The 21,783-nt window shown below is 40.1% G+C and overlaps 1 long non-coding RNA gene across 9 annotated transcripts in view; it reads left to right on the top strand.

The window, feature by feature from the left end:
• Positions 1–21,783, top strand: part of LOC137155016 (uncharacterized) — a 505,162-nt gene that overhangs the window by 446,576 nt on the left and 36,803 nt on the right. For 4 of the 9 annotated variants that reach the window (XR_010920333.1, XR_010920329.1, XR_010920331.1 and 1 more), the window contains one exon: positions 17,392–17,508. The exons of 4 other annotated variants lie outside the window; for them this stretch is intronic. This is a non-coding gene — a long non-coding RNA (uncharacterized lncRNA). Of the gene's footprint in view, positions 1–4,853; positions 4,921–17,391; positions 17,509–21,783 lie in introns of those variants that run through there. One more of the 9 variants, XR_010920336.1, reaches the window with a different exon arrangement.

The following is a 21,783-nucleotide window of genomic DNA, read 5'->3' as shown; positions in this document are numbered from 1 at the left end:
GAAAGCTATTAGGTTGGTTTGACATGATTTGTTCTTGACAAATCCATGCTGACTGTTACTTATCACCTTATTATTATTGTCTAGGTGTTTGCAAACTGATTGCCTAATTATTTGCTCCATTATCTTTCTGGGAACTGAAGTTAAGATGACTGGTCTGTAATTCCCCGGGTTGTCCTTATTCCCCCTTATTTTGATTGGCACTATATTTGTCATATAGGACATAGCCACAAACCTAGCCCATGGACTGAAATAACTGCAGCCTTAGGCTGTATTGCAGCTTCTCTAGCTACCAGGAAGGAGGGATGTGTTCTGTCCCCAGATCCCACAGAGTCCAGGAGTGAGTTAACGCATCAAGAGAACTGACTGGTGGACTTTAAATGCTTATGAGGATCATGCTGTGAAATTTTTTGGATCTGTATGTGAAGTTTATTCAAAACTTCTTTGGTCATGAAATTAGACTTGGAATCTTCTGAGAAAGACAACTCTTGTAAAATGTTCAGATCGTGCTAGGTTTGATTGGGTAGGAAATATAGCTTTTCTTATTCTGTTTTGTAGAATAAATTATTCCTAATGAACTCCAGTGTTAGGCAAGACCCCAGCAAGTGCTGAAGGCTCCAACTTTTGTATGTATACAAGGCTTTCTCCAAGACATACTTCACCCGTGCTTAACAGCACTTGAAATGGCAATTTATAGCATCAATATTTTTGTTGTGAGAATTGTAAGGAATATCACAAAAGCGATCGGGGTAATTTTTTTTAATGTCTTGAATTTGAAGAAAAGTAATAAGAGTAGTTGTTTCTTTCCCTGGGCTGTACACCTTTTATCAATGAAATATGGCCCGGTGTGTCTGTGCTTCAATTGTTGCCATATGGGCATTCAGACACTCTCCATTATTCAGTAATGGCAGTGTTTCATTGTTGGTAAGATTACAAAATAATTTTTGTTTAGCCTCAGTTAATTGTAAATTTGCCTTTTTGCCCTCCTCTAATGGTGTGTCCCCTAGTATACTTCTAATTCCTGGTTATTGCTTCCTAAAGCAGTGGTCTTTCATATGACCTGCTTACACTAAATGAATAGGAGTCATTTTTGATCACTCTGTTCTTTAGTTTGGCTGTCCCACCTAGAACAATGGGTGATTAAACAAAACCCAAAACAAGAGCATAAAGGAAAGGCAGCGCAACCCGAACTGGTGCTGCTGTTGCATTCCAATGTTTGCCTGCTGTGCAGCAGCATGGTTAGTCACTGACAAGCCTTGATCTTCTCTGTCTGTTTCAGTCTTAGATGTACTCTGAGGAATCTATCCTTTAAGCAGTGTGGATCTTACAGTCACTACACATTACTGGAAAACTCCAGTGTCACTTCTAAACAATATGTAATCTGTTCCTTAACTTGATACAAAACGGAATTAAACTACATCAACAATATTTAAGAGTTTTATTTTACTCAAACTATTCCTTTTATCACCACCAATGCTTTTTTCTCACATATTTCCTCTGACTGATTGGAATTGGCTACATTATTTTCCAGGTAAAAATCAGGTTTTTCTCATTTTTATATTTATCGTAATGCCAACATAGCCCTCATCAAATTGTTTCATATTTAGATCAGAATACATTGAAATCTCACTTTTAAAGAAATGTACTTTGATTCAGAAAAACAAAATTAGCTTAAATTTATCTCTGTATAATTCACAGAAAGTTGTTTCAGTATAGTTCATGTGGATCCTGCTCCAAAGACCTTTTAATGTCAAAGTAAAGACTCTCATTGATTTAAATAGCTTTGTATCAGGCTTTTGGATGCAAATATGAAGTAGTATTGTTCTTATTTATTGTTCATTGATTATTTGCATTACTGTAGCTCCTGGCAGATCTAGTCATGCCTCCCAGTATCCCCAGTGCTAGGTGCTGTACAAACACAGAATGAAAAGATGGTCTGTGATGAGAGTGACCTTTATAAATCACTTATGGAAAAATCTGCATGATTTGAGAGAGCTGGAAGTAATAGGGTTCTATAGAAATTACTTTAAAAAACCCATAGAATGTAATAAAGAACAACAAACTTTCAGTTATTATTTACAGTATTGCCAAGAAGCCCCAAAGGAATTCAGAAACTCATTATACTTGGCGCTGTACATACAGAGGAAGAGTCTCTGCCCCCAAAGAGCTTGCAATGATAGGCCCCATTCCTGCAAAGATTTAAACATAGGCATAACTTACACACGTGAGTAGTCCCCCACTGGCCTAAATAAATCAGGCAGAAACAGATAGGAGAAAAGAAGTATTAATATATCCCCATTTTACAGATGGGAATCAGAGGCACAGAGAGATTAAGTGATCTATCCAAGTTCTACAGCTTTTTTACATTTATTTTTTTAAAACCATCCTAGAGAATTCTATAACAGGGATATAATTGTCTTTTAACAAAGGATGATCCAAAAAGAAGCTTATAGAAAAGTTATCATTTAATGTTAAATATGAGGGGACCTTTTCATACGTGACGCTCCTGGCAGTGCCATAGAAATCTGTTCCTTGGCCCCAGCCGCTAAGAAGGATTTGTTCCTAGTACGTTTTTAGTTTGCTCCTACAGTGGATTTCCCTTTGCCACAAGCAGTTTAAATCTAGTCAGCTAATCTTTAACTATTATACAGAAAGTCTGCCTATAATATTTTCTCTTCATGTCCTTAAGAGATAAGACGTAAATAAGGAGGCTCACATAGGCCCTGAACCAAAGGTCACTCAGTAGGTGTCTTTCCATTGGTATCCATGGTCTGTGGATCACAACGTAAAAGAGCATTCAAACCCTGACATACACAAACCCATCTACATTTAATAACATAATTTTATATTACACAAGGTACAGACGACAGCTTTTATGGAAAAAATATAAGGTCTTTCATCTGTGAATGGAACTAGTTGTGTGCTGTTCCAAAAAAGATAGTATAACCTGATAATGTTTCTAATTAAAATTAGGCTTCGCATACCTGCTATGATTCAGTGTTTAGAAAACAAACAGATAGGGCTAGATCCAAACAAAGGATTCATTTTGATAGTAAACATATTTAAGAGTGTGCCTGTGTAAACATGAATTGTTTAGGAGGCGGATTACCATTTTGCATACATTTTAAAGCTCTGAGAAAAGCCATTAAGGAATTAACACCTCCGATTTATGAAAATGCAAGGATGATAAAGAAACAATAGGGGTGACAGCATTGTGTAAACGACATTGATTCATTTCAGAACAGGGCTGTTAACTGCTGAAAATGAAGAAATAAATGGAACAATGGATAGATGCTTTTACCAGCTTGTCATTAATTAGCAGAGAGCACAATTCTTTTATTGTCCTTTTTGAAAAATACAAAATTGGTAGCAAAATACAAGCACTGAGCAAATAGATTACTCTGTGTCACTAGACTGACATCTGCATTTTCTTTCCTCCCAAAAGCTGCTCTAATCTATTTTGTTTTCCAAATGATATCAAACTTTCAGTCTGGCAGCAAGCCTGAATTTTGCCTCCATGTCAAATCCCAAAAAGAACATATTTCTAGCTTTAAAAATCTCATTGTTTAATAAAAGCATAACAAAACCGCTGCAGTTTCGGGAAAGGGGGAATAAATATTAGTGATTCCCCTGTTACACAGCCTAGAAGCACAGACAATGGTTCAATGCATTACTTTGCTGACCTATTGCGTCTGATCAACTGTGGTTTTATTTCTGGCAATGCCAGCAGGTGGGAACTGACAACATGTTTCCTTGGAATAGTAAAGAAAGATCGTCTCTTATGGAGAATTAGCTGGAAAAAAGTGAGGTTGCTTGGCACAGATCTAAGCAGGGACAATGCTTGATTATGGCTATCACTCTCCAGCTGCTGTCAGAATGTTAAGTTTGCTTTCTTGAGGCTTGACATCTAACACATTTCTTTTTCTAATTAGTATCCAGTACAGTAAGATGCTGGTATTTTACTGCATGGCAGGCACATAGAACTGAAATATATTGCTGAAATCAGAGGTGGGCTTGGGTGACAGGAATTAGCTTTTACTTCTCACAATGAATTCAAAGTCTCTCTATTTTAGCAAGGGGATTTGGATGAAAAATGTTAAGTCTGAATCACCAATGTTACTGCCAAAGAAACAATTAAAAATAAAAATGGGTTGATCTGATTCTGAACTGGTTGTACAGCACGGAGATATACTGGTTTCATTTTCCATATACATTTGAGCAATGGTTTGCTAGTTACAGCAGACCAGTTTGTTTCTGAGTTGCAGAAGCAATGGTCAGGGATATTTACCTTCTTTTAAGGGAGCAGTGGGCCTGCCAGACAGCTTCTCACAGATGAATTTACCTCACAGATGTTGGGGAGCCATCACTGCACTAGTTTCATGATAAGGAAAAATAAGGAGAAAGGAGTCTAGTGTGGCGATAAGAGGGTGTGCTGGAGGGGAAAGAGCACAGAAACCAGCACTTAGATGATGAGGGTATTTGTATTTGCCAATAGGGTTATTACCTGAAAAAGAGGATCGGACTCTGAGTGTCAGCCCATCCCAAATCACAGCCTGTTCTTGCCTCCTGGGTGGAAAAACTCCAGGAAAATGTCCATGCATCATCAGTTTTTGTTTTTTTCAGGATCATATTCCTGATGCAATGCGATGGGGCCACACATCAGTGTGTAGAACCATGGTGCCTGTCTGTGGTGATCCTGGGAGCTTCCCTGACCAAAGATGAGCTCACTCTTCCCGCCTCATCTCTTGGCAGCACTGCTAAATTTCAGACAAAGATTAGAAGATTGACTCAGTTTGGGAGGAGGATTGGAAGAAAATATGGATTGTGTTACTATCACGTTGCTTCCCCCCAGTGCTTGGCTTCATAAGTTGCTCTGATCCTGCCCAGTTGGGCAAGGCTATATACCTGTGCTTCCTCCACCAGGTTGTTACCTGACTGTCTCTTCTCCCTGGGTTGTTGCCTCTTCCCCTACTTTTCCTTCCCCCTATCTACTGTTGCCTCCTGTTTTACCTCCACATTGTCCATTGCCTCTGCTACTGCCAATGCCCCTTGGTTGCCTCTTCCCTCTTACTCCCCAAGTGTACTAGGGAGGGATTTATAGTTTTGCCCTGAAACCAGCCAATCTTGGACACTGTGCGATACTCAGAGGGTGAAAATGCATTTAAACCAAAATAAACGGGCAAAAATGTTAATTGCTGAATCCTGCCCAAACAGAAATGGCCACTGCACAGCTCAACTACTCAACTCTCAAGAGTTTGCATCTCTCAGGTGCATAACATAGGGAGGGCGGTTCCTACACACAAACTAAAGGCTTCTCTTGGCTCTCTAAAGTGTACACTTATCTCAGAAGGTTCACCTGGTAAATGCCCAGTTAAATACATTTTCATGAATGGGATCCTGTAGCTTGGAAAGCTGTTTTAGGAAGAATCTTGCAAAGTTTCAGGCCCTTCACTCCTCAGGCAAAGAAGAATTTTCAGCCGCTGTTAGGACTATCTGACTCATTTTATTGTTTAAGGATGTAATTTATACATACAACTGTTTTATTGTATGTGTCTATCCTTCCTTTCCCCTCTGCCAGGAAAAGCCTCCCCTTTGTGTATGCTTTTAACTGCCTCTACAATGGGCTGTGCATCCAAGGTTTAAATCCTGGCACCAAGTTGTGAAAGGAATGGGAAGCAAGGCTATAAAACTGTAAAAAGAGGTGTTTAGTAAAGTTTCCTCCTACCTGTAGTAGAGACGCTTCATCATGTGCAGAAGCCATTGAGGCCCTTTGAGGCTGCCTGGCGTTATCTGAGCAGAAGATCATTTCAGTTGTAAAGGCCCTGTTACAGCAAAACACTGTGGCATATGCTTAGGCCTGTTGATTTCAATGAGACTGCACACAGGCTGTGCTTTGCTGGATCGGGACGAAAATATATATCCATGTTTTCAATAATCTGCAAAAAGTTGTTACCCTGTTGTGTTGTCAGGGGATAAAAGAACCAAACTCTCCTTCCAGAGCATGGTGGTTTTCTTGGGAAGCACAGTAGAGTTGTTTGGCTCAGTCACTGATCAATGAGCAGAGACTCCCTACATGCGTCATCACCCAGCCCTACTGGATATACATCCTGTGGCGGTGTTAACATTCCTGCAGAGGTTCTCCAGTCTGTGAGAGCTTCCCTTAAATGGAGGAGTTGCAGGGGATGCCACAAGTAACGATTGGAGCCACACTGCTAAACAGCCAGGTAGGAAGCTCCAGAGCAAGCACAGAAGCTCTTGGCTTCTGGGCAGGTGGACCCATGCCCTCCTGGGGTTCCCCAATGTTCCTGTGGATCTCAGGTTCAGCAGAACTACAGGTTCTAACCACCTAAAGGTCTGTCTGCACTGCTCCTGGGAGTGTGCCTCCCCTCCTGGGTACACAGACATGCTAGCTCTGCTAAGTGGACATTGCAGCACAGGCAGTGGCATAGGCTAGCTGCCCAAGTACAAGCCTGCCTGTCCCCTGGGTCCATACTCAAGTAGCTAGCCTGTGGCCCACAGTATCCACCCTACTATTTTTAGCACTCTAGCTCCAGTGGAGCTTGTACGTATCTGTCTATCCTTTGGCTCCCCCTTACGCGCCAGTGGAATTATCTGGGAATAATCCTCAAATAGGACCTCCCTGAGTTTCCCCGTGCAGGGCACTGTTGACTTTTCAGTGGGAGGGTCTAGGTAAATTGTGAAATCTGTGCTTTGGTAACCATCCAGCTTCATAGTTTAAAAATCTAAAATCTCTAAGGCATGAGTGATAAAATTGGAATAACCTTATGATGGCCCTGTCATGTTTATCCCATTTCTCTCTCTCTTACCTCTGATTTATACGGCACAACATTTTCTATTAGTATTTTACTGTCTTAAGGTCTTTTGTGTTGACATGGCTGTGACTTTTGTTGCATCTACTCCACCACCATATAGTTCTTAGGAGCTATGATTTGTCCCTAGGAGGAACTAAAAGGGAAAATGTAAATGCCTAAAAGATTGTAGAGCATTCTTATCCAACACTACATTACAATGCATGCAGTAATTATATGTCAGTGTGTTACATACCTGAGGAATATGAGATGACACATACTCCCATGCTTCAAGTTTCCTGGAGCCATATAATAGGATTTCATTAATACCACTGTATGTTCTCTTTCCTCCTTCCTTAAACAGGTAATTGATAAATGAACCTGAGGTAGCTAACCTGAATGCCATGATTGGCAGAGATCCTAGCGTCTTTCACCTTTCTCTGCAGCCTGGGGCATAGGTCACTTGCCGGTTTGAACTAGATTAAATGGTGGATTCTCTGTAACAAAGTCTTTAAATCAAAATTTGTGGACCTCAGTAACTCAGCCGGAGGTTAAGGGCCTATTGGAAGAGTGGGTGGGTGAGATTCTGTGGCCTGCGATGTGCAGGACGTCAGACTAGATGATCATGATGGCCCCTTCTGGCCTTAATGTCTATGAGATACGGTAAGACTATCAAGATTTCTTGGCTATTCACTTCGTTATTTCTTCTTCAGGAAATGATTTACTTCTGACTTGACTCCCAGCTGTATGATGAGTATCTCTTTAAAGAATCAGCATTCCAAATAATTATGGTTGCTTCAGATTCTAAAATGGAATTAAGTTACAGCAGACGAGCAGTACAGGGGCTTTGGATGACTAAATGACATTTTGTAATATTCAGTAATGGGACTGGAGGGCTGAAAGAGGATATTATAGGTAGAACCATTAGTAACTTGCATAGCAAAATTCAAAGCTTCCCTGGTTTGGGGGCCCTTTGGTGAAACCAGCCCGGGTATGTGCATACCTTTATCCAAATGTTTCTGCTGCTTCTGGCACTAAAATTAGGGGATTCAGCAAAACTGTTATCCCAGACAAGTGAAAATAGTTGGTAGTGTTTTTTATTAATGAATGGAACTCACCAGCCTCAGAGCAACACTGTTAACACTCAGCAGGTTCACAGTGAATATGAGTAAGCTTACTAGTGGGGCAGGTCATGAAGGGGTGCTAATCAGCATATTGCCAATGGAGAAAATAGCACTATGCCAATTTACATGAGTTCATGATCTGGCGTACTGTTTATGTCTGAATGTTGTGTTTCAGTTTCAGTTTCATACTGTACAAATGCAAAACTCAAAGCGACGCTAGGAGTTCCCCAAATAGCACTCAGATACTTTAGGGCTGATGAGTATATATGACAGTTTAGATGCTGTAGAGAGATTAGACAATACTCTTGAGGAAAGGTTTCCTGAAACTCATGTGACTGGTAACAAGTTAGTTTTGCACATAGCTGTCAATGGGATATGGAGCCTTTCAGTGAGAGGGAAGCCTGGGTTCATAGTATCCCACATGGTGACAGTATGATTGCAGTTTGATGCTGTTTCTGAAATAGGTTGGTTTTCTCAGTCCATTTTCGAGGGACAGGTGTCTTGTAGGCAGCTACAAGAGGTCAAGTGCCTGGGTACTATGGGGATGAGTGTTATAGGAAGCCTTACGGTGGATAAATCTTGCAGCATATTCTAAAGAGCATCAAATCTTGGCCAAGTGAAAGACCTAAATCTTTGTAAGAATCCTTCTGAAACAGCCTTTTAGGCTACAGGATCCTATTCATGGAAATGGTTTTGATTTAAATCAAAGTGGAAAGCAAATTTCAGCAGTCAAGACCCCTCTCCAAGAATGCACTGTCACTGCTGGTAATGAACATAGCACACATGATTGCAACTACTGCAGTTTAAGGATCAGATAAAAAGTGGACTCGAAGTTTCTTGAACCAATGGGGGTGCTTGCTTGCTCTTGGCATGCACTCCCATTGGTTAGCACAGTATTGAAAGGAAGCTACATCTAAACCGTTTCCTCTGTTTTTTGTTAAGTTGGAAGACTTATGCACATGGTTTAAACTGGTTGCTGCCTGGAGCTGGTCAGAATTTTTCTTTCAACTTTTTGATGAGACTGAAAATGTTGTGAAAAAATAGCTGCTTTCATTTAAAAATTTTGATGAAAACGAAAAAAGAATGTTGTTTTCATTTTCATAGAAAAACTTTCTCTGGGAAAAATAATTTGCTGCCCTCCTGTAAATGTTAAAGTGGACAATTCTTTCTTTCTAAAGTAAGGCAGAATATCAAAACACATTTTAAGCTGCTATTGAGGGAGATCTTACCAGTGTGTTTATAAATTGTATTATATAATTGAGATAAAGTAATGTATTATCCAACTAAAAAAGGGATGGGGAAATGGGATACAGCCCAGAATGGCAAGGTGAATGGAAAACATTCACAAATCCCTGCTGAATCATTCATGAAGGGAGACAGAAAGAATCTACATTTTGATCTATGACATTCCTCAAGCTATAAAACACAAGAGAAAGAGAGTCCTGAAAGAATTTTGGCCATATTTACATTCATATACTAAGAGTTTTACTCGTGTCCTCATAAATAAGTTATCTTTAACGGCAACCAAAAAAGGATCTTGTACAGTTTAGTACCACTTTATGGCTGACATTGATTTAAAACACTCCATAAGGGGCACAGTGCTGCAGGATCAATTAAAAGTAAATGCAGTCATGAAACTTACATGAAGTACTGTCTGACAAAGCCTTGCAGACAACATTCTTCATATGATTGTTTGCTGCTTGAACTTTTTTAAAGTATAAAGCAGCTATATATTTAGATTATTTGATGCAAATTAATGAATCTATGGACATTCAAAGGAAGCTAGCATTTAAAAAGAATTTAAAATAGATGAGTTTTCAGAAGGTCAACTTTTGAAAGAGTATTAGGCATGGGATATGTCAAATGTAACCCGCATTCTGACCATAGAAAGAAAGTTCTTAAAATGACTAGTTATCCCCGTATCCATTTTCCACTTTTTGCCTTCAGAAACGGAAGGAGAAAAGGTAAAGGAAATAGCTGTCAAGAAAATGCGGAATACATTGCATCTGATATTGTATTTCTATAGTAGATGCTTCTGCTTTGACTAAGTTTTTCCAATCTATATTCACTTTTGACCACTTGGAAAATAATTATTTTTTATAAATTAGAATTATGATTAAATACCTAATTATTAAATATATTAATTACATAATTTTATTGAAATATCCTTTCCTTCTGCACTCTCAGTGGCAGAGTGAAAGAAGCATCTGGATTTTGCAAACATCATTGACAAACTCTGCCTGCTTATCAAGGGCATCATTTATTGTGGATTCACCCATCCAGCTGTGATCTGCCAATATTTCTATTGGCCTTGGTCAGAATTGGTTTTATCATCTTCCTGAAGATGTGACAGAATCATCTATGAGGTTGCCAGTTTGTTGGCAAAGCAGTTGGCAAGCAATTTATTTATGTTGCAACACAAGGTATTTTTTTTCTGCACACATTCCATGAGCTCATGAATGGTTGTTTACTACCTAACCTGGGCAAATAAATGATACTATAGCATTATAGGCCTCAGCTCTGCAATGTGATCCATCTGCATGGATGCATATGCTTGTGTGGCGTCCCGATGACTGCGGTGTGATTCAGAATGGGCAACCATATCTTTTATTATCTTTATATATAAAATGCTATTCATCTGTTAATAGAGATTGCTATGTAGCTATAGGGTAAATACATGGTTAATTCTATTCTTCAGAGTAGCTGGTACTGTAGGGTACATGGTAATTACAGTATGTATTTACTTACTTAGCTCAATTACCGGATAATAATCAGAAAGAATATGCAAATCAATAAGCTATTGTAATAGGGTACAGTATGTGCCAAGGAAATCCTGTGTACTTGTGTTTCCCTATAGATATAGGTTCCCAAGGACTTCTGTGATATTTGTACTCTACAAATCATAACCGAAAAAATGCACATTTTGTTAAATTTTCATCCTATCCCATTATACGGGATTGTATTACATTTGCTTAATTTGCATTACTGACATGTCACAAAGGAAGCGTAACAGGATATAGCCCAACTTGATGCAACACATAATACATGAACAATGGAAAGACAGAGTGCACATCCTAATACCTGCTCTTTGTTGTTCTGATATTTTGCACTGAACTTTTTGTATTCTCTTTAAACTGTTGATACCCCATGGACAATAGGATAAAATAATTGACACATGTTTTTATCTTACAGTTCTTATACGTGGCAGAAAAGTTACAGTGGCTGTAAAATGTCTGTCAAAGACAATATTTAAAATATGCATCCTATAAGACTAATACCTATCACAGAATCATAAAAACGTACAGCTGGAAGGGATTTCAAGAGGTCATCTAGTCCTTCCCCCCATGTTGAGACAGGACCAGCTAAACCTAGACCATCCTTCACAGGTGTTTGTCTAAACTTTTCATAAAAACCTTCAAGGACGGGGATTCCACCTACTCCCCTGGCAACCTGTTTAGTACTTAACTATCCTTATAGTTAAGAAGTTTTTCCTAATATCTAACCCAAATCAACCTTGTTGCAGATTAAGCCAATTACTTCTTATCCTGCCTTCAGTAGACATGGATAACCATTGATCAGCATCCATCTTTATAACAGCCTTTAAAATATTTTAACCGTATTATCCAGTCCCCCTGTCAGACTGTCTGGAGTGGCTCATGACCATGAGTGCCAGACTCAGGGCAGACTGTCAAAAGGCAGGGCAGAAACCCCAAACTGGTTGTATGTTTTATAATTAGATTTCACCAACCCAGTAATAAGTGTGAACTCCTAAAGCACTAAAACAATCTTACCATGGAGTCACAGACAGTCCGCTTGGATTCCAGTCTATCTTGCCACTCATGCTCACTGGACTATGTGATAGATGGTCATTTCACACCAAAAATCACAACCATATTCAGATTACTCCCAGTCCCAAAGGACCAGTCACTTACCCCAGGTCAACTGTACTCAGATCTCAAACCAAAGACAATGTCTGTAGCCAATCTTGTAATGAACTAACTAAAGATTTATTAAGAAAAGAAATGAGAATTATTTCCAAGGTTAGAACAGGAAATATACACACACAAATGAGTTACAGGCTTAGATTTAAAAAGGTAATAAAACCAGCTCTATATGGTCCTTTAGGGCTGACCCATGCCACGCAACATGAGGATCTCTTGCTTATGTTTAGGCAACTTTGCCCCTCAGAGTCCAAACAGAGTTTCTCCTTCTCAGGGATTTCTTATCCCCTTCACTCCAGAATCCAAGCTGATGGGATGAGTTCATGTGCAGGCCTCTGCTTCCTGGAAGAAGTGAGGAATGCATCAACAAGCTCTCTGTTTTTTGATGCTACCCCATGCCTCATTTGCCTTCAATGGACCATCTTGTGTGCAGGACGAGCACTTTATCTTGATTAATGCTTCTTTTCCTGTTTGGTGAGTTACACAATTACAGAGCTTACAGTGCAAACACTCCATACAACTTTATACCATGGGATACAGATATTATAAGTAGGACTAATACATGCAGCATCCTGCAAGCATTCCATAAAGTCTAAATGCTAAACGCATTGTTCCAACACCAATATCTGTTTAACCCACAGGTAACCTAATTGGTTTCCAGCTATGCATTGGTCAGTGTTCAGGGAAGCCCTGGGCCTTGGCTTCTGTCAGTGTCACACCCCCTTTGTCTTCTTTTTTCTAGACTAAACATGCCCAATTTTTTTAACCATTCTTCATAGCTCAGGTTTTGTAAACCTTTTATCATTTTTGCTGCTCTCCTCCTAACTCTCTCCAGTTCATCCACATCTTTCTAGAGTGTGGGGCCCAGAATTAGACACAGTACTGCAGCTGAAGCCTCACTAGTGCCTAATAGAGCGAATTGTTACCTCCCGTGTCTTACATACGACACTCCAGAATTATATTAGCCTTTTTGCCAACTGCATCACACTGTGTCACGTAGCTAGCTTGCAACAGGTTAGTGACCAGCCTGGATACTTATTAACCACCTGATTTTGGCATTCTTATTTACACTGGGCTGGATTGTGGAGCCTTTACTCACTTACACATGTCGTCTCAGTGGAGTAAATGGGGCTAATCATGCAAATAACTGCTCACCAGTGGGGAGTAAGGAATTCACAATCTGGTCTATTGAGTGGCACCTCACTAAGTGAGTAGTGGGTCCTATTTCAATGTAAATGAGATTCTTCACGAAACATGGTGCTATTCAGTGTTTGATTAAGAGTGGCAGAGTTGGGACCAAAACCCAGGTCCTCAGCTGATAAAAATCATTGTAGCTCCATGAAGACAATGGAGGTCTATCACTTTACGCCAGCTGAGGATCTAATTCTAACTGTGTATTTCCAATATGGCCAAATTAATTCCTTTTCTTCAAACCCTACGTAGGAAGTGCAAAACACACAATGCTTGCTGGACAGTTTACATATTATTAGGCAACACAGAAACTTCTTCCTCTGGCAGGTCAGAGCCAGGAATAGGTCAACTTGATTGTTTACTTCAGAAGAATGCGCTTTGTGCACTCTGCTCTTGAAGCTGTTGCCTGATGTATATAAGAACAATGGCTTCATCTCTTTTGCTCTTGTTGTCACTGCACATTTCTGGGCCTTGGACAAGCATGTTGGATTTTGACATGACAAGATAAGACAGATCAGTTTCAGTCACTGAATGATGGAGCCTCGTCTAGTGTAGAAGGTCACTATAATTACATAGTTCTGCATTCTAATCTAATCACTAGTTAAAGCAGTCTTTTATATTAGTTGATCAAAACCTCAGTATTACAAATAACAGACCTCTGAGACTTTGATAGTTTTCAGCAAGTATAATAATTCAATCACTGACCATGATGCAATCACTGTAATTTTGTATAGATTTTCTTTTAATAATGCAATAGCACTGCCTTCAGTTTTTGTGATGTGTAGCAAGGTGCTGTGGCCTTCCTCGGAGCCTGAGACTGAGGAAGGGTCGTTCTGCCCCCGGTGGACAGAACCAGCCCCTGCGGGCCCAGCCACCCGGAAGCAGAGGGGTGGAGCCAGGCCTAGGGCTGACAGTATAAAAGACAGGCTCAGCAGCTCAGTTGGGAGACAGCTGCCGCAGGAGGCAGACGCGTCTTCCCGGAGGCTGCAGCCTAGGCCTGATCCAGCCCCGCAGCGGTGTGGCAGAGACGCCAAGCTGACCGGAGCCTCCAACCTTGGCCGGACCTGCCCAGCCCGAGTGACTGGAGGGGGCTGCCTGACTCTGTTTACCGAGTAGGACCACCCAGCCCGGAGGACTGGAGAGGGCCCCCAGACCCGGTGGACTGGGAAGGGCCGCCAGACCTCCTAGCTGGGGGAAGCTACCCCCACCTGTTGGATGGGAGAAACCCCCGGAGGCCGGTCCTGACCTGGAAGAGCTGCCTGGCGTGGAGGACAAACCAGCATGGACTGGCCCTACCCGCCCGGGGGAACCCCTGGGACCCTGCAACCTGGAGGAGCTACCCCTCGCCGATGACCCTCAGGTATTCCCGAACCTGCCACCAGTCAATGGTGAGGGGTTTGCCGGCTGCCCGCTCACCACCTTCCCCAGTGACCCAGAGGGAGCGATGAAGAGCCAGGTATCTGGGGATACTGGGAGGAAGTGGCCCAGGGACAGCCATAGTCAGTGGCTGGGACAGGGGCAAGCCCCATCGGCATGTTGAGGCGGAAGCCCCGCCGACTGAGTGGCAATGCCTTTGCCACTACTAGGGCCCTGGGCTGAGATGCAGTGGGGACGGGTGGGCCTGTGCCCCCTCCCCCCTTCCCTAGCCACCCTGGGAGAGCCTCCTCCTCCCTACTGCTCCAGAGAGCAGACCTGCTACTTGCCCGTCCTGCCTAAGGGCTGGGGCACTAGACTGCTTATTCCCCTTAGCAGAGGCGCTGTGGCCTTCCTCAAAGCCTGGGACTGAGGAAGGGTCGCGACGCACCCGCCGTGCTGTGCCGCCTGCTTACATGATGTCTTTAAGAAGAATTTTTGTACCTCAAGCCTTGGGAGGTAAGTAAAAGAGGAACTAATTTGCAACTACTTTACTTTCAAAGACATTCACTTCTAAGTGTACATATACATGCCCTGATTTCCAAGGTCTGTGCCAGGGCAGGGCACGCAACTGTTTTGCCTCCAAAACGCTGCACATGTGCATGCAAATCCTGTTGCTACACATGCAAACAGGCTGTTAGTGCATGCAAGCATGTGATTTAAAGATCAAAACAATTGTTTTCATACATGAGATTTTGCAGGTGAAGTCAGTGTTACACAGTGGAGGTGTGATTAAAGCGCAAGCAAAGCATTGTTTGGGACCCCTCGCTTTTGGGAGCCCTCTGACAGCCCCAGCAACTCATGACCAGATTTTCTATGCTAAAGATGGATAGCCCCAAAACAGAAGGTCTCAGGAGGGAAAAGTCAAGCCATGAGTGCAAGTCTGCTGAAAGGCTCCGAAAGGCAATTCATGGTGTGATTTCTTTCAACTCATAACTTGGCACCTTCTCTTGCTTGTGTGCAGGCCTCTGAACATCTGGCCCTTACTCAATATTATTATATTTAATATTGTATTTAATATTTATTTTTCAGTAGTGCCTAAAAGTTCCAGATGAGATCAGGGCCCATTGTGCTAGCTGCTGTGCAAGCAAAGAGTGAGAGATTCCATCCCAAGGAGCTTACAAAATTCTGTTTCTGTAGAAAGATTTTTCTACTGAGTTGTGGCTGAGAAGGTGATTTCTCTTTGAAATAAAAGACTATATTCCAGACTGAGATTAAAGATGAAAAAGCCCAGGGAAGTTCTTCGGTTATGAAAGGTTATTAAACCATTGGATGATACTACTCGGATACGGTTATGAAAATGATCAGATGATAGTCTGTAATATTCAAATTGGGATGGTATATTTCTTGGTGGTCACATGAATAATTCAACGTGCCTGAGGTTTTTTTTTATGAAAGTGATGGTATAACATCTGATTACATGAACAGAAGACACTGCGAACAGTGGTTTGGCAGATCGCTATAACAAGGAAAGACTTGGATGTTGACCATAACCTTGTGTTGTATGACTTCAATGCTCTCATATATTGAAAGAGAAACAGATGGAGGATTTTCTATCTGTTGTACACAATAAACTTGCTAGATCATGAAAACAATTAAATGGAAAAAGACAAGTTGCCCGATACTGAAGGAAATTTTGTATTATGCAAAGTAACGCATGTTAATGAATGCCAATTTCATGAAAGTTACACATGTTGCTTGCTGCATGATTTTTCCCATATTAATGTAAGTCAGTTTTTCACAGATTGTAAATCATAACATAATAGAGTCTCAGAATGACTAATAGTGTTATCAATAATGTATGTTATTTCCCCTATAAGTCCATGGTCAAGATGAAACCACTGTGGTCAATGTAAAGGGTATCAATAACTGAATAAGGTGTGAGAGTGCACCTTATCTTAGATTTTTAGCTATTATTTTTCAGTCTACTCTCATTTGTTTGTTTTCAGCTTTGCATAATTAATTAGAAACTCTAGTTCATGCAAAAGAAGAGGCATGTCAAACTGTTTCTTACAGATGTCAGTTGAAACCAGCTATCACGTTAACACCACATAACAATGACAGTTTCGTAAATCATCCCTTGACCTGGTTTGCTTCTGAATGAGTTTCTGCCAAAAATAAATAAATAAATAAATAAAATAAAAAGGTTATCCTAATGTGTACGCACATCAGCCATTTTTATCCATTGACTTCACTAGAAGTTTTCCCTGGAAAAGGACTGCAGGTCTGGTCCCTTAATCAGCAGTTCCTTTAGTCTTCTGCCAAAATAATAATAATAATCACTTAGTTATATTCTTCATTGTCATTAATAGCGGCCATATTTAAAGCCCCAGTTAGCATGTTACTTAAGCACATGCTGTAAATCAGTACACCTCACACAATTAAAATTAAGCATATGCTTAAGTACCTTGCTGAAACAGGGCCTAAACTTCCCATTATACCACAGAGAGGCTGTAAAGAATTACATTTTTCTCAGTGTGACTTCCTTGTTTTCTATCACACAACCTCATATTTCTAATAAAAAGAGATTTTTGCTAATTAAGCAGGGGGTGCTTTTATAAAACCTGTTAGATTTCTCCTAAATCTAAAGTAATTAAAAATAGTGGGCTCATTAATAAAGAGGTCATTATCTGTCCCCATTGCCTCACTTCTAGTTTAAATAGGCAGTCGGAAGGGGGGGGGGGGGGGGCCCTAGCACGTCAAAAGAGGCAATTTATTGCTGTAGAAAAATACTCCAATTAACATATAAATCTCACTTCACCCACTTTACATGACTTCAGTGCCCTCATATATTGAAGAAAAAAATATGTCCATGCCCTTTTTGCATCCTTATGGGGTAGAAACAAAACCTGAACATCTTGAGAGTTGAGAGGGTTTTGTTTTTAAAAGCTTTTTTTCTGCTTGTTTTTACCTCAGAAATATCGAGAACATGAACTCTTTGCTTCTCTGCTTTTGCTGGATGATTCCTTTGTCTCTAGAGGACAAGAGAACTGGAAATTTCACAACAAAAGATTAGAATACTGCAACTGAGAGGTAAACATTTAACAATCGTGTCAGCCTCCCCAAAGTCACAAGATTACATGAAAAAAATGAGGTTAAAAATATATATATTTAGGGTTCTTTTATTTGCCTTTTGGTTTTTGAGCCTCCATGGAAGGGAGTGTCCCATTTTCATGCTTTTCTTCACAAGTATGAGAGCTAAAAACTTATATTAAAAAAAGATGCAGTTCTCAAATAGTCACATAACTCCAGGACCTAGGGGTTTAAGAAAAAGTGTCACAAGCCTCACAATACAATCACAAGAGTTGGCAACACTGCAAATTGTTTGTGAGAACTTTGATCTCAATAGAAATTAACCAAAACCAAAAAAAACCCCAAAACCAAAAAAAAAAAAAAAAAAACCCCGAAAGAAAGGGTTTGAAATAGTCTGACAAAAAAAACCAAAAAACTCTTCCATCAAAATTGCTCATGTTTCAGAATCTTGGAATGCTGTAACACCATTAGTTCTGTAGTCCTACAAATAATCCACCAGCAAAAAAAAGGCCTTATGTCGCTAAGGTTAAATAAATAGGCATGTACATACTCAGTTACTAGATATGAGACATAATCAAAAGATGACAAATAACGGTGGGTTTTGGCAAAAGACAGAAAAGCCAAGGAGCTATGAATGAGTGGATAGGGCCATAAGAACCTTTGGAGCACCTAATGTGGGATGGAACAGAGAGCAACTAGAAGATCCAATGGAAAGAGCAAACAGGTGAATGAGAATAGAGGAAACAAATTACCCAGGGGCTTTTGGGCCCAGAATATCAGGGGGCAGTGTGAGGACAAGGGATACTGGAGGGGGAGGTCAGGAAAAGAAAGAACCTGGGAAGGGCTTCTGATTTCAGGGAAAGTGAGGTGCTGGGAAAAGAGGTTTTCTGCATGGGAGGAGAAGGAGTGGAATGAGGAGAGAGGAAATGCGAAGAGAAGGAAAAGTGAAAATGTTAAACTGAGGGAGGAAGCTAAACAGCAATGGGAAAGTTTCTTGAAAGAAACAAAAGATGGAAAAAGGAAGAAAAGTCTGGAAGAAAAAAGTGACATATTAAAAAGAGAAAAATTAGACAGAGTAGAAACAGATATTTTAAAAGATACAGAGAATAGCCTCACTTGGATATATTGCAGATGGGAAGAAAATATGGAGAATACGAATGAAGACACACAGTGAGTTAACATTTTTTTATTTGGAAGCCATACAAATCTGTCTTGGTTTTACGTTCACTTTCTGCCAAATTTGTAGCAAACACAGACGGGCAAAGGACACAATACTGGGGTAACTGGGTGAAATTTAATGGGCTGTGATATACAAGATATCAGACTTGATGATCTAATGGTCCCTTCTGACCTTAAACTCTATGAATCTTTGCAAATTTTACATTCATATTTACCATTCTGAATTAGCTGTTGTTAGTTTTATAACACAGGACAATAAGGAGGGCATGTGTGTTATGTAACAAACCAGCAAAGTGTGCTTTTTATGTCCTCCAGTCCCAATGATCTGTTAGCTACATGCTTAACCTCACAAATGTGAGTAGTCTCATTGACTTCTATAAGACTACACAGGAGCGTAAGTTCTTTTCTGACCTGGGGCCATCATTGCTGAATAATTTGAAATAACAAACAGAATTGGCACAATTCATGAATGGAAAAAAGAAGTGAAATTCAAATCCATTCCTCATTGTGAATTATGTACTCTGCTCTGGGTCAGATTCCTGATATAGACACTGCCTCTACACTTAAGTCTTAGACTGCCTAGAAGACTTAAGTCTTTGGATTCTTCTGCTGAAATTTTGACCCATTCAGTTATGCCAAGGTTATATGGTCCAATACACTACCACTTTCTAATACATTTAATTTTCCTTAGAATATATTAGAATTATAGGTATTATAAATAAAAATATTGGAAATTAAGTATCTGAGAGCATATTCTTCCACGTATTTGCACTTGAGTATAGGAAATTTTATCTCACACAGAAAAATGTATGTATAGTTTTTTCACGTGTTGATGAAAACCTTTTCTTCTGATAAAAATGGTTTCTAAAGCAGAGGCCTCTTAAAGAAGCATTGAAGGGTCAACTAAACTTTGAATCTCACCATGGTATTTTCTGTTTCACTACTGTCTCTTTACTTAACTTTGAGCTCTGCATTTGTCAGATAGAAACCAGAGGGATGTTGATTTAATTGCTGATTGTAATCCTGACATCAGACACTTTCAGCAATATTGTCAGGTAGTTTTAAGGAAAGGAGACGCTAAGTGTATGTCTACACAGCTGCTGGGAGCAAGTCTCTCAGCCTGGGTCAACAGACTCACATTCACAGGGTTTGGGCTAGTGCACTAAAAATGGTTGTGTATACATTCCTTTGATATTCAGGCTTGGACTGGAAGCCCACCCTAGGTTTCAGAGTCTGAACTGCAGTGTCCACATTGCTATTTTTACCACGCTAGCGCGAGGCCCACTAACACAAGTCTGCCGACCCAGGCTGCAAGATTCATTCCCGGCAGCTGTGTGAGGTAAGAGGCAAATTTAAATGCGTGTGCCCAGTTCCCACTGACTGAAAGGAAAAAACAAATATGCATCACAGAAGAGAATTTAGCCCCAGATCTGAAGTTCTAGTTTTAAAGTAAACTTAAAGTAAACTTATTTCATAACCATTGCGTTTATCTGAATTTTATGAATCCAGTTCTTCTCTCAGTTAAACCTATTGGACTGAATTTAACTGAGGGATTAGGCATCTTTTGGCATCAGCTTAGACAACTCAGTAAAGGATACAGGACAAACATTTATCAACTTTGTCTCCAGACATTTTGCTTAAAATATGCAAAATTAATTAGATGGAACATTTTTATTCAGGGCCACAATGGACTTTCTTTTAGTAGGAGGGAAACAAAACTGGAATGTGACTGATATCCTCTGACTCATTGGTCTTTGTGACTGACTTAAAGAGGTCTGGAAATGAGACGCGAGACAATAGAATACAGCAGCATATGTCTCACCATTTTATGTTTTCAGTGTGGAAACATGCTTGGTAAAATCTAAAGATACAGGCCTTGATTCTCTTATTTACACAAATGTAAAACAAGAGTAGCTCTATTGCTGTCTATTGATTCATTTGCAATGAGCTAGTTAAAGCTAAATAGATGATTCAGCTAAGTAACATTAGATTACCTCCTAGCTATACCTAAGCATGATAAGATTTCACATTCCATATTCAGGCTAAGCCTTCCATTGACTTCAATACAGGTTTTTAACTAGTATGAGGAGTATGGGATTAGGCCCAGTAATAGCCTGAATGCCTTCATATAATGCTCAAATCTCACATTTGGACACTTATCACAAAGCTGAGCGGAGCAGGCGTTTATCTGTCAGTATGAGACTCTGCTTGTGGCATTTGGATATCCTATTAAAGAATGCATAGTTGATTATTGGGCTCCCAGTGTTTTCTAAAACTGGTGTTGGTCCAGTTCATTCTTGGCGTAAATCTGCTAAAATTAGTGGGTTTACACCACGGAGGAGTACAGGCCTGTTTTCTTTTTTTGAAAACTGGCTGAAAGAATATGAATGAAATTCCCTAAGTAGAGCTCAACCCTGTTCCCATGGAGTCGATGGCAAGATCTCCACTGACTACACTGGGAGTAGGATTAGGATCATAGTTTGACCCGTCAGCCTGATGATGCAGCACTGTTCATTAGCAACACAGAAAGAGCAAACTCGTTTTTTCTTTCTTTCATACCTTTTGCACAGTTAACTTTAAGGGGAAATAATTATAAAAGGGCTACATGTTTATTTTTAAACACAGCATTTTTCCACTCTGCCCCAAGTCTGACATTTTAATGACCTGCAGTGCCTTGGGTTTTACTGGCAGCATATATTGAAGGGGTATTTTATGTACAATTTAACATTTGCACAACACAGCTTTGTGTTTTGTCACTCTTTTATGCTGTGGAAAATGTCTTTTAAGTTATATTTTTTAATTGCTTACTAATTTGAAGGCATTTTTGCAATCATCTTAAAATGTTCTTATGTTTATCATTGCTAAGGTTTTTTTTAATTTAAGAGGCGCAAGCAAAGTAAAGACTGCATGTATTTTCACTCAAATTACTATCCTAAATGACTCCATGGGGGGTTTCTTATAGGGGTCACTGAAAGGCAGAATGGAATGTTTTTACTTCTTCGCTTTGTCACAGAAATTAGGTTACAAGGGCTATAAATGCAGGTAATACTTTTTATTGCTCGATTTTCCTCTGTAATGAATATAACATTTCTTCTT

Source organism: Emydura macquarii, unplaced genomic scaffold, assembly GCF_026122565.2.
Source record: "Emydura macquarii macquarii isolate MOO-44397 ecotype Brisbane River unplaced genomic scaffold, CSIRO-AGI_Emac_v2 contig_295, whole genome shotgun sequence".
In the NCBI taxonomy this organism is placed as follows: Eukaryota; Metazoa; Chordata; order Testudines; family Chelidae; genus Emydura; species Emydura macquarii.
This window is presented reverse-complemented; position numbering and strand designations above follow the sequence as displayed.